Source organism: Gavialis gangeticus, unplaced genomic scaffold, assembly GCF_001723915.1.
Source record: "Gavialis gangeticus isolate Ggan-Ray unplaced genomic scaffold, GavGan_comp1, whole genome shotgun sequence".
NCBI classification, from domain to species: Eukaryota; Metazoa; Chordata; order Crocodylia; family Gavialidae; genus Gavialis; species Gavialis gangeticus.
In genome coordinates, this window is record NW_017729020.1 from 5,986,455 (window position 1) to 5,997,786 (window position 11,332).

An 11,332-nucleotide genomic window follows, 5' to 3' on the forward strand; every position below is an offset into this window, starting at 1 on the left:
GGGGGGGGAGCAGCAGGGGGGTTGTAAACTTCCCAGGACCAGGGGGGGTGCCTGCATCGCCGCCGCGCACGATACCTCAGCCCGCGTCGTGTTCGCCAGTGCCACGCTGCCCGTTGCTTGCTGGATGTGCCTGTGTGAGCAGGGGAGTGCGCGGGAGCTAGCCCCTGGGCCGTGAGCACATAGGACACAACTCCCCTCGCACCTGCAGGCAGGTGGGGAAGGGGGACAGCCACCCGCGCCTCTGGCCCAGCTTGCAGACCGTTCCTCTGTGGCCCTTTCTCCTTCCTGTCATCAGTAGGGACGGAGGGTGGTGGAGGCCTTGCAACTGGGGCTTCTCCTGATTTGCTTCCTTGGGCTGGATCCCGGGTTAAGTGTGAAGGGGCTTTTCCTAGTAGGACTCCCCAGGTCACGCAGACCCCAGGGAGTGGAGCTCTGCAGTTGCAGCGTGGGCATGCTGGTGCCTGCACCTGCCTGGGAACAACCGTCTCGTCATTGCAGCAAGTTTGGAAAACTTTCCCAGCTGGTGCCCGCGACGGCCGGCGCCGGCATGTTTCTAGCAGCGCAGCTGCTGAGGGCGCCACAAGAGCCGCCGTCCCTTGGCCAGCGTCGCTTCAGCGGTGCCGGCTCAGGAGCCAGCGTGGGAGAGCGGCCCCGCGGCTCTGCAGCCTGCGTTGCCCCGGTGGAAGCGCCCCACGCTCCCACGGCTCAGCGAGGCTGGCTGCACATGTTGCACGTCACGGGCCTCTCGGTGACCGTGCCTGAAACAAAGGCAGGATGAGCTGGAGACGGATGGGCTCGGGCAGGATAAGGGTGATGTTTAATAGCGGACTGTGATGAGAGATGGGAATTGCTGGCAATCTGTATCCACTGATGGATACAGCACCTGCGCAGTGAGCTGCCTGACCCGGCATGTAAACAAGCTCTCAGCTGCACCCTAAGGACAGCTGCGTGCTGCGGGAGGGCCCGCGGGGCGGGAAGGTGGCCGGTGGAGCTTGGAGGGGCTCGATAGCAATGGTGTAGCTGCTGGTTGCAGAAGCACGTGTTGGCTCTCTGCAAACAGCGCAGCCGGTCCGGACATGGGATTCCCAGCAGGAGCAGGGCTGCGCAGGAAAGGTGAGCCCGGCGGGAGCGACGGTGGGCATTGCTCGCGGGGCTCGGTGTCCCCCCAGGACCCCTTCTCAAGGGCATGAAGCCAGCAGCTAGACAGGGCACAGCACAGTGAGGTTTCTGCCAGGCAGGGGGGCTCCTGGGTGAGGGGGCTTTGCTTTCACCTGGGAGCTGGCCAGCCTGACTGTCGCCCGGGTGCCGGATCATGCACCGGGGAGGTTGGTGCTTCAATGCAGGATTTGAGGATCGCTGTTTTGAAAAAGGCTCCCAGACGGTGACTCATCTGCTGTAGGAAGGGCCTGGGGGAGGGGGAGAGGCGCTTTGGAGGGGAAAAGCAGGGATCTCTTCCCCCTCCCGCACGTCTTGCCAGAAACAGGTGAAACCCAGAAATCGCTGGTAAAAATAACCAGAGCAAAGAGGGACGAGCTGAGCCCCTGCGCTCCAGGCCAGAGCGGCAGGGCGCTAGCTACGCCACACCTGTGTTGCTTTTACTCCTCCCCAGCCCTCGAGTCCAGTCTGCGGCCCCCTGCCCTTGCTGCCCTCGCTCTTGCGCAGGCTGCAGCCAGGCACCACCGCCGCAGCGCCTGTCCCAGCACGCTGCACGGTTGCAGGCTCTGCAACTCTTCCCGCCTGAAGGAGCAGAGCTCTCCCGGTCACCCTCCGTGTCGCCGCGGTGCTTTGCTGATCAGCCGGTCTGAAAAGGGGACTGCTGTCCGCACACAGCAGGGTCTTAGGAACAGTCCCCGGGACAGGCTTTAATTGGCAAGTCCCAGCGAGCGGCCACGTGGGCCCAAGCAGTTGCATTCAGCCCGGCTTCTCTGGCTGGCGGGTTTTATGGCATCGTGTGATGCTACGTAATTCCCAGCTTTGCACGCTCTCCCCGAAGACTTACCTGGAAAGATTAGCAGTCCATCCCGCTGTGCCTTTGTCCCGCCCTGGCAGGACTTTGGCTGCTAAAAGACAAAACACCCTCCACCCCCAGACCTCGGTGGTGGCAGGTAGTTGACAGCAGACCCCGTTTCTCAAGGCTTGTCCTTATGTAACCAGCCGTCTGTGCTGAGCAGCCGGCAGCCTCTCGCAGCTCCTCTTCGTTCCTAGGCTCCTGCTCCCAGGCGCGCTCAGGGCCCAGGGGTGGGCGAGTTGGTCCCATCTGCCCCAGAGGTCCTGTGATGCTGGACTCGGCAGTGCCAGCATTTGTAGGGGGTCACTGGGAGCCAGGACACTGGGGCAATAGGCCTGCCTGTGCCCCGTCACTTCTGTGAGGCCCTGTCAAGGCTCCTAACCCTGTGGGTTTGGGCCTCGAAATAAAGCTGTGGCTTGCCGTGCAGACATGGTGTGAGCACTTGGCTCCTCTGAGCGCCAAGTCCCTGTTATTCAAGTGTTGAGGTGTTGGTGCTGGGAAAGCAGAGCCAAGTGTGAAGGTTTGGGTCCCAAAGTCCTTGTGCCTCAGTTTCCCCCGTGGGTGGCAGATGCAGTGCCGCGTGGGCTGTCTGCCGGGGGGGCTGTATGGGCAGGACGCAGCGATGGCTGATGCGTAGGGTGCTTTGCTGGAAGCGCTGTCCAGGTGCTGGGGGTTACTGCATGCAGAGACTCCCCAGTGGGGCTGCAGCTTTGCAGACCGCAGGGTGATGTTTTCTCACCGAGGACATGGATCTTCTCCCTCCTCTGGATGTTTTTGGCCTTCCCTCTTTCTTTTTCCTTCTCCGCTAAGTAAAGCATAACAGGGCAGGCCAGGCTGGTCTGTCCCCCCACGTGGGACTTACCGGGGGAGCGTGGCTGTGGCTCTGTGGACGCTGTGGTCCGGGGCCACCCTGCAGCTTTGTCCTCTTCCTTTACATTTTTGCGCAACGTTTCAGAGCCCCTAGCAGGGCCAAGAGAGCCCAGCCGCCCTGCTTCTGCATGTCTGATCCACTGCTATCCAGCACGAGCACTTCCAGTTTGCAGAGAGAGACAACTTCGAGTCATCTCAGAGCAGCGTTTCCAGACTTTGTGCAGTAGCAGACGGGAAAAGACAGGCCTGCAGCTCGGAGAAGAGTTGTGGCAGGCTGGGTAGCACTGCAGAGGGCCCTCCTCGGAGCAAGCGCTTGTCCAAAGCCCTGCCAGCCCCCTTGCTAGCTCACCAGGCACCTTTCTGTAATGTGCATGTGCTTTGTGGGCACCGGTTGGGAAAGAATTTCGGCCAGCACTTACCTTGAAGCATGCGCCTAAGGAAATGAGATGCAAGGACAAGAGGTCTCTGTATAATTGCTTTCCTGGACAACAGGGGGGTTTCCTGCTCTGAGGCCTACCGCAGGGGAGGTGGGTTTCTCCAGGTCTGTGGGGTGTGCGCAGCCTGGCGCCAGCACTGCCCTGCTGTCGGAGGCAAGGGGATGGGGCGTGCTCCACGTGTGGGACCGGGCTGTTCCCGTGGTGCAAGGCTCGTGGCATACCAGGGAGCCTGCAGGACTGCAGGCATCTCGCTGCTCCGTGGCAGGGAGCATGTCGCAGCCTCTTCCAGGCTGGAGCAGAGCTGTCTTGGCAAGGTGTTAACTTGGCTGCCAGGCAGGGCGGCACACCAGACGCCCCGGCAGCATCAGAGTGGTACCCTGGGTACAGACCAGGGTGCATTACCCGGAGAGGCACAGCACTCTGCCCTGCTTTCGCCCTTTCCCTTCTGCCGGTGCCTGCTCCTTCCCATCCCTTCCAGTCACCTTGTAGCAGGAGCACCCCGTGGTGTCTGTTGTCACAGCCCTGCTGCTGGTTCTGCTGACGGGGAGATTTCTCCCCGGGTGGGAGACGTGCTTGCTTCCACCTGCCACTGGGCTCTGTCCTCCCGCGTTGCTGAGGCTGGGCTGGGCTGGGGAGCTGTCGCCCTTCCGGGAGACGTGCCGTTTACTTACACATTTATTAATTAGCAAGAAATAAAGTTGCTGAGAGCGATCAAATTTGGAGAAAGACCTTGAGTTCGGAAGCGCTCCCAGAGGAGAGCTCCCTAATCGCTCCCTGATTGTCTCCAAGTTTAATTTGTTGTTGTTTTTACTGTAATGCGCTCATTTTTCCAGACAGTTTGCTGCGTCCCATTAGCTAGTGATGGCTGGAGATGAAGTTTCTCGATATTAAAACTTGCCTGTTGTGTGGCATTAAGATCTTCCCGAGGCCTAATGGCCTGGCAGCCGCAGCCTGCTCAGGCTGTTGTGCTGGCCATGCTGTGCGCCTGCGAATTTGCAGGTGCGGTGCGGCGCTCGCCCATGCAGCAGCCAAGGGCAGTGTGTCCCGGGCCCTGTGACCTGCCCGGGGGTCTGCTCATGCCGTGCAGTGCAGGGGCAGGGACCGAGCTGCTCACTGCATTGGTGAGGTGGGTCCACGGGTTTATGGTGCAGTGCTGACCTTGCAGCTAAAGGCGAAGGCTGGAGGGGCGCAGTGGGGACCAAAGCAGCTGTCTCTGGAGGCAGTAACTGCTGACTGCTGCTACATGACAGATGCATTAGTGCTGACCCCGTCAGGGGGTGGAGCTGTGGGGGCATCTCCTTGGGGGTGCAGGCTGGCACAGCTCCACTGCAGTGACAGCATTTTCACAGCAGCTCAGGGACAGGTCCTCTGCGTTTGTGTCAGATCCATGGTGCCGGAAGCCCCCAGCCCTTTCCGAGGGCCTGGGTGACAATCCCAGCCTGTCTCTGCCACGTGCGCGTGCTCGACTGCTGGCTCCCAGGGGGCTGCACACATTGATAAACACACTCAAAAGGGCCAGACTCGTGCAGGCCCCTGCACGCTTTGGAAAATGTCACCTCTGTCACCCTTTATTGCAGCATCACCTGGAGGCCTCGGGCCTGGGGTGCTGTTGTCACCTCTTGTGCACAGCAGAAGGGCAGCCCTGCCCAGAGAGCTTGCCTGCAGCAGGCAGGTAGTGGTGCCCGAGACAGCCCCAGAAATGTCACGGGTCATGGCTCAGGTGTCCTGGCTCAGCTGGGTGCACGGAGCCAGCTGGTGTACTGCAGTGTCCCACATGCTGGCAGGGCCCCGCTGCGTGCACTGATGTCATTAATGAGGTCAGCAAGTGACATCGGTACCCTTGATTTGCCCCCCAAGCAGTTGGGAGAGGCGGGGCTCAGTCTTCTGGTATTTCCACAAGTGGCGATAGCCTCGGCTTTCCTGTCCACTCCCATGCCTTTAGCCTGTCCTGCTTTTCATGGCGCCGAACGGCTGTCACGGGGCCCCCGAGGACAAGGTACCCAGCCCTGCTGCCTCTAGGGTGCCGGGGGGAGGATTTATATTATTCCATCTTTCCTGATGCCATCCCGGGGTCTCTGGCTCCGCAGATAGCGTGCCCCTTGCTCTTATGCCCCCCGTGCTAATACTGGAGGAGCTGCGCGGCAGGCCCAGGGGCGGGAGATGCAGGCAGCCGACGGGATGCGAGGGGAGCCGAGCGCGCCGGATTGTGCGACACGCTGTCTCCATCAAAGCCATGCAATGGCTGCAGGATACATGCACCGTACGCGATGTGGAAGCCCCGAGGCAGCCCTCGCAGCAAACGCACGAGGCGGCGGTGGCAGGCAGGTGCCGAGAGCGGCCTCTCTCAGATGGAGAGGATGTGCCGCGTGGCTCCAGCTTTCTTCTGCTTTCAAGTCTGCCGGGAGAGGATGAGCTGACAGGGAAATCAGAAGGCAAATGGTGTTTATTATCCTCCCTCCCGTACATGACAGAGCGCCGCGCGAGCTTGCCTCCAAAGCACCGGCACTTCAAAGGGCTCGTTTTAATCCATTCCACCAGTGAGCGAGAGGAGAGCAGGGCTAGAAATTCACACAGGAGGCTTCAAAAGGGGCTTTCAAGAGCCTCACTTGGAGAGAGAGGGTGAAGGATGAAGTTAAAAAACATTATTCTGAGGCAGAGATGGATTTGCCCTGACGCACTAAAGGGGAAATGGGGCATCCAGGCCGGTTCCACCTGCGGCATGCAGATGAAAGAGCTGTCAAATGCACAACCCATCTGGCCTCGCAACACGCGCAGAACAAACCCAGCGGGGCCCAGTGGGAGATACCCGGCATCCGATTTTCCTCGGTGAATAATAATAACGATAATGATAATAATAAATCCACATTTATATTTTGGGGTTTTATTATGATCCCCAATGCCACAACAAGCAAGCAACCAATATAAACCTTGCAAAGAAGAACATGAACAACACATACACATGATATTGCTCCTTGCTAGTGAGGAAGCTGCTAACCAAGGTGCAAACACAACCCCGAAGAAGCGCCACCACCCCCAGACCCGGCCCTCGCAGCCTTGAAATGCTGCAGTACAAGGAAAAGGAGAAGCCTGGTCCAGGGGCCTTTGACACCCAGGGCAGCCTGTCAGACAGCCCTGCTATAGAGCAGGACCTGAAACCTGCTGCTTTTAAAGCTGTGCATCCATCAGCTGACGCCAAGCCTGCTGCAAAGGGTGCAAAAAACTCCCCATCCTTTGAAGCACAGCGCGCACATGCAAACAGGCGGCATGTTGCTGAGGAAAACTACGGGAGGCTTTTTGAAGCAGCTCAGCGTGCCAAGTCATATGTCCTGCTGCAGGCCGCGTGGCCACCCAGCCAGGTCTTGGCACTGGGATTTGGAGGTCAGAAGGGGGTCGTAGCTGGGATGGGCGGGCACACATCTCCTGTTAGCCTGCAAGGGTTTCTGAGCATGGAGTGAGCTTTCTGCATGCCTCTGTGCTCCCTGAAAGCCAGAAGGGGACAGGAGCAGCTAGGAGAGGTGGAGGGATCCTGGGGCACTGCTTGTATCCAAGGGAAAACGAGAAGGGACGGGCTAGGTGTGCGCAAAGCTTGGACCGGTTTATCATCCAGCCGAAGTGTCCAGCAGCAAGCCAGGCTGCTTCCGGGATCCGGCTGCCCCGTTTCACAGCTGCAGGGAGCAGCAGCAGTCCCAGGCCTGGGCACCTGTGCAGTCCAGGTAAATGCAGTGCCGCTCTTTGATGCCAGTGGATTGTGGGCTCCCGGCTGCCTGCGGCAGGCAGTTCCACAGGTTGCCGTGCTAGGTGAGCAAAGAACGTGCTTTTGTACTTCTGCCTTTGCCACGTCTGCGGGGCATGCAGCGCTGGCTCCTCCTTGTAGTGTGGAACAGGGAGAACAGATGTCCCTGATGGACCTTCTCCAGTCAGGTCGTTAGTGGAAGTACCTTTAATGCACCACTTGTCGTTTGCCTGCTTTGTCAGATAAAGAGCTCCGAGCTTGTGGTTTCTCTTGCTAGGGGCGTTTCTGCAGCCTAGTCGCTCCTGCTGCCTTTTGATGACCCCCCGCCTCCCCCATCTCTGCCGTATTCCCTCTGGGACCCACGCAGGTGAGGCTCTGCAGTTGGGCTCTACTTTGCCATACTCTCATACTTCCCCTGTTAGCCTCCATCTTGCACCTAGGAGCATCTTTACATCTTACTTGATTTTTTTTGTTCTTACTGCCAGCCGAGTTCACGCACACATTCACAGAAATTTAGGGCTGGAAGGGACCTTGTGAGATCATCGGGTCCAGTTGCCCACAGATGTTTTACTTACCTAGTGCGCCATTGAAGACAACTGTGCTGGGCTATTTCTGACCAGCCCTTGGCTGGATGTGGTGAAGTCTCGTCCCTGAACGCACTTCTACCCATCCTGCTAAGCAGCTTTACTGCAGTATGACTAACGCCATTCTCACACTTAGCTAGCACCTTGGGAAAAGATTTGGATCCAGGCCTGGATGCTGCAAAAGCATCCCTAAGGGGGCTCAGGGATTTTCTGATCCCGCAGAACAGGTGTGGGCTTCGGCTGTCTCGAGCAGCAAATCCCACTGAAACGAATCTCTCCCTTTGGGTTCAGTCTGATGATGCGCCTCCAGGTTTCACCACCTCACGCTGAAAACCTGATTGCAAACCTAGTGTAGGTCCTAGAAACTGTACATCCGACTGTGGATTTAAAAGATCGAGCAACTAGACAACTTTATGACAACGTTATTTCCTGCCACTGGAGAGGCTGCATGATACCACTAATTATAATAAGAATAATTAATCATTCTAATTATCAAATGCGGGTGGCTGTACTTCACAGGGAATCTGACAGGGAATTTAAGGCATGTTGACTGCAGGGACCTGTTATTTCTCTCTTTTTAATCTTCTGCTATTTTTATTGCAATTTCAACTCACTGTGCTGACATAAAAGCCTCTAACAGTGGAGGAAGCCCTGATCTGGGGGCCCAATTTGCTACTGATTTATTGTACCAACTGGCTCTTGGATTCTTTCTCAAGCCGCCCGCGGTTGCAGAGGAAATCTCCCGGACCCGGCTCAGACAAGCGACCTGAGAGCAGACGGACACAATGCAGGCTTGCACTGCTCCAGACCAACCCGTTTCATCAGGCTTACAAAGGGAGCTAGCTAGGCTAATGACTGCTGAGTGCCATCTCTGAGCATCTTAACTTTGCACATGTATAGAGATCTCCAGCACTCTGACTTCTCTCCTCCTGTCCTGGAAGATGAGTCATTTCAATTAACTATACAGCCTTGGAAATGACGAGGCTACTTTAGCGCTCTTCCACACGATGCACTTTCAGATTGATTCCCATCCTTCTCTTGCTGTTTGCCCTAAGGGGATTTGGGTGTTTCTAGGCTGCCGGGAATCACCTCTGCCAACTTGTGGGGGTCACGAGACTACACCTTGAAACCTGGCAGTGCTTCTCTTGTGGTTGGAAAGCTGGCTCATTGACCCCAGGTTGAAAACTGGAGCAGATTCCCTGCGGTGTTAAATGTCCGGCCTCATCCTGAGCCTAATGAAAAGCACGCTAATGACTGTTCTCAAGACCCTTCCCAAAGCTGCCCAAGGACCCTGCAGCGCTCATCCTGGAGCTGGCAAACCCCTGGGCCTCGGACAACTTAGAGTTGAAATCGTTCTGGCTGAAGAGCTCATATGTTGCATTTCTGTAGCACCTTTCACCCAAACAGCTCAAGCACTATAATGAGTGCTAATTAAGTAGCCCTCACAACCTGTCTACCGGGAGCTGGTGAGGAGGGCCATGTTATTCCAGATGGGGAGACTGAAATATATGAAGACAAGTGGCTTGCTAACCTGTAAGCAAAACCATGCCAGAGCTGAAATCGAACCCCTGGGTCCTGGCTCCCAAAGCCCTCCCTGCTTGCCAGGGAATGAACAATCAGCAAGTAAAATTAGAACAAGCAGCAAGGGAGCGGGCTTCAGGGAGGGAGCGTCAGAGAGAAGCATCGTGCACTTTGTTTGCAGGAAAGCGCCTTGCGGCTTGCTGCTGTGGATGAGACTCGTGCCCTGATGACATGATAACGGGGAGAAGCTTAACCGAATCTGCTCACCCCGCTTCTAGAGGATGCCGAGTCTGTGCATGCAGTGAAATGAAAAAGAGCATAGGTGGAGCTGCAACAAGCTAGCCAGGGTATCCAGGTGCACCGCTCAAGATCCTGTGCCTGAATCATCTACTAGCCGAGAGGTGGGCAAAATGCGGCCCGTGGGCCAGATGCGGCCCGCCAGGCCATTCTATCCGGCCCACAGGGCCCCTACAAAATTTAGAAAATTAATATTTGTCTGCCCTTGGCTGCCTGTCATGCGGCCCTTGACGGCTTGCCAAAACTCAGTAAGCGGCCCTCCGCCCGAAATAATTGCCTGCCCCTGTGCTAGTGTGTGGCAAGCTCGGCTTCAGCTACTAAGGATAGCAGAGGATGCACTGCTTATTGCAGGCTGGGAATGTCGCCTGCCTGAGATAAAATTCCTACCTGGGGGAGAGTCTAGGGCCCCACAAATTCCCGCGCTACCGTCTTGCAACAGATAAGACAGAGTGGGAGAAGGGGCATGGCCGTGAGGTCCTGGAGACCGGTCGCTGAGGCACGGGGAGCCTATGTGACCTTGACTGCAAGACCTTGTGGGCTGGGCTTTGCATTTGTTGTAGGCTGGTACCGTGCCTAGCATGCTGGAGTCCTCCAGCAATACGCCCAAAGGAGAAGCCAGAGAGGAGAGTGCAGAGGGCGCAGTGGTTTGGGGCTGAATGGGCTCTGAATCTCTCGCCACTTGCCTGCCTGGCTTCGAGCGCACTCGGCTCCCACAGACAATGACTTCCTCCAGACTTTGACTCACCGCATGCAAAAAAAAAAAAGAAGCCACTGCAAAACTGAGCTCTGCCTCCTACCTCTGCAGCAGGGGGCTTTGATCTGTACAGCTAAGGAGGGCGCTGATTGCCCAGGAGGCGCCAGGAGCGGAGCGAAATAAAATAGTTCACGGCAAAGCAGATCCGATGCAAATAAGCCTCAGCCGCCCCCACTGCTCTCCGCAGATGCAGGTGATGATGCACCGCTCTGAACATTTTAAGCACCGGACCCTTCCCCTCCCCAGAGCGAAGTGTGATGAATCCAGAACCCTCCCACCAGGAGATGTCTAGGAAGGGGGCAAACAAATGGGTAATTTGTGCCTTTCTGGGCTCAGGGCGGAGGATCTATGAACTGCGATCACTGGGATGTCACGTGGACTCTGCTTGCTGTGAAAGGCCACGTAGCACCCGAGCCGGAGAGGGAAGCCTGCCCTGATCTCGCCTTCCCCGCTTGCGCGCCAGCCTTCCCCCCGGCTTGTCTCCCATCACTGGATGTGGGAGTTTTACAAGCAATCGTTCAAATAATCCGGCCTCATCTCTCGGGTTTACGTGTGCCCAAGTGACGAGGTCGGAGGAGGGTTTGTCCAGGAGAGCGGCCAGGCTCCCAGGGTGGCTATCGTCGGGGCATTGACGCAACCCCACGAGTCGCGCTTGTCCCCGAAGGATTCGTCCCCTCTGCTCACGGCCACCGCGCGCGGCTCTGCCTCGTGGCTTCCTGAGCTGAAGCTGATTGGGGATGACAAGCCCTGATTATGCAAAGCACAAGAGGCTCCAAGTTGCGCGTTAATGATAGGCAAAGATTTCGGCCTGACTCACGTCCTACCGCTTGGTGCGTAATTAGGGACCCGCGGGAAACAAAAAAGGCCCTGCTAGCCCCAAAATAAAGGCTGCCTCCTGGCTGTAATTGCAGCCGCCCTCCTCTCTTGCCCTCCTGCTCCAGCCCCGGCGCAGACACGCGGGGTTTGCAGGCAGGTCCACTGCACGCATGTTCTTGGCAGCGGGCGAGCACCCGCTGGGTGTCGGGTGCGGGCGGCCCGACGGCGGGAGGAGCAGGCGGGGAGGCTGCCGCAGCCTGGCAGCCAGGAGCCCAAAGAGCACGGGCGGCTTTTACAAGACTGTTTATGCTG

At 57.5% G+C, this 11,332-nt stretch overlaps 1 protein-coding gene across 1 annotated transcript in view; it reads left to right on the forward strand.

The window, feature by feature from the left end:
• The window catches only part of ZMAT4 (zinc finger matrin-type 4), a 145,292-nt gene that overhangs the window by 865 nt on the left and 133,095 nt on the right, over positions 1-11,332 (forward strand). The gene's annotated exons all lie outside the window — the stretch shown is intronic.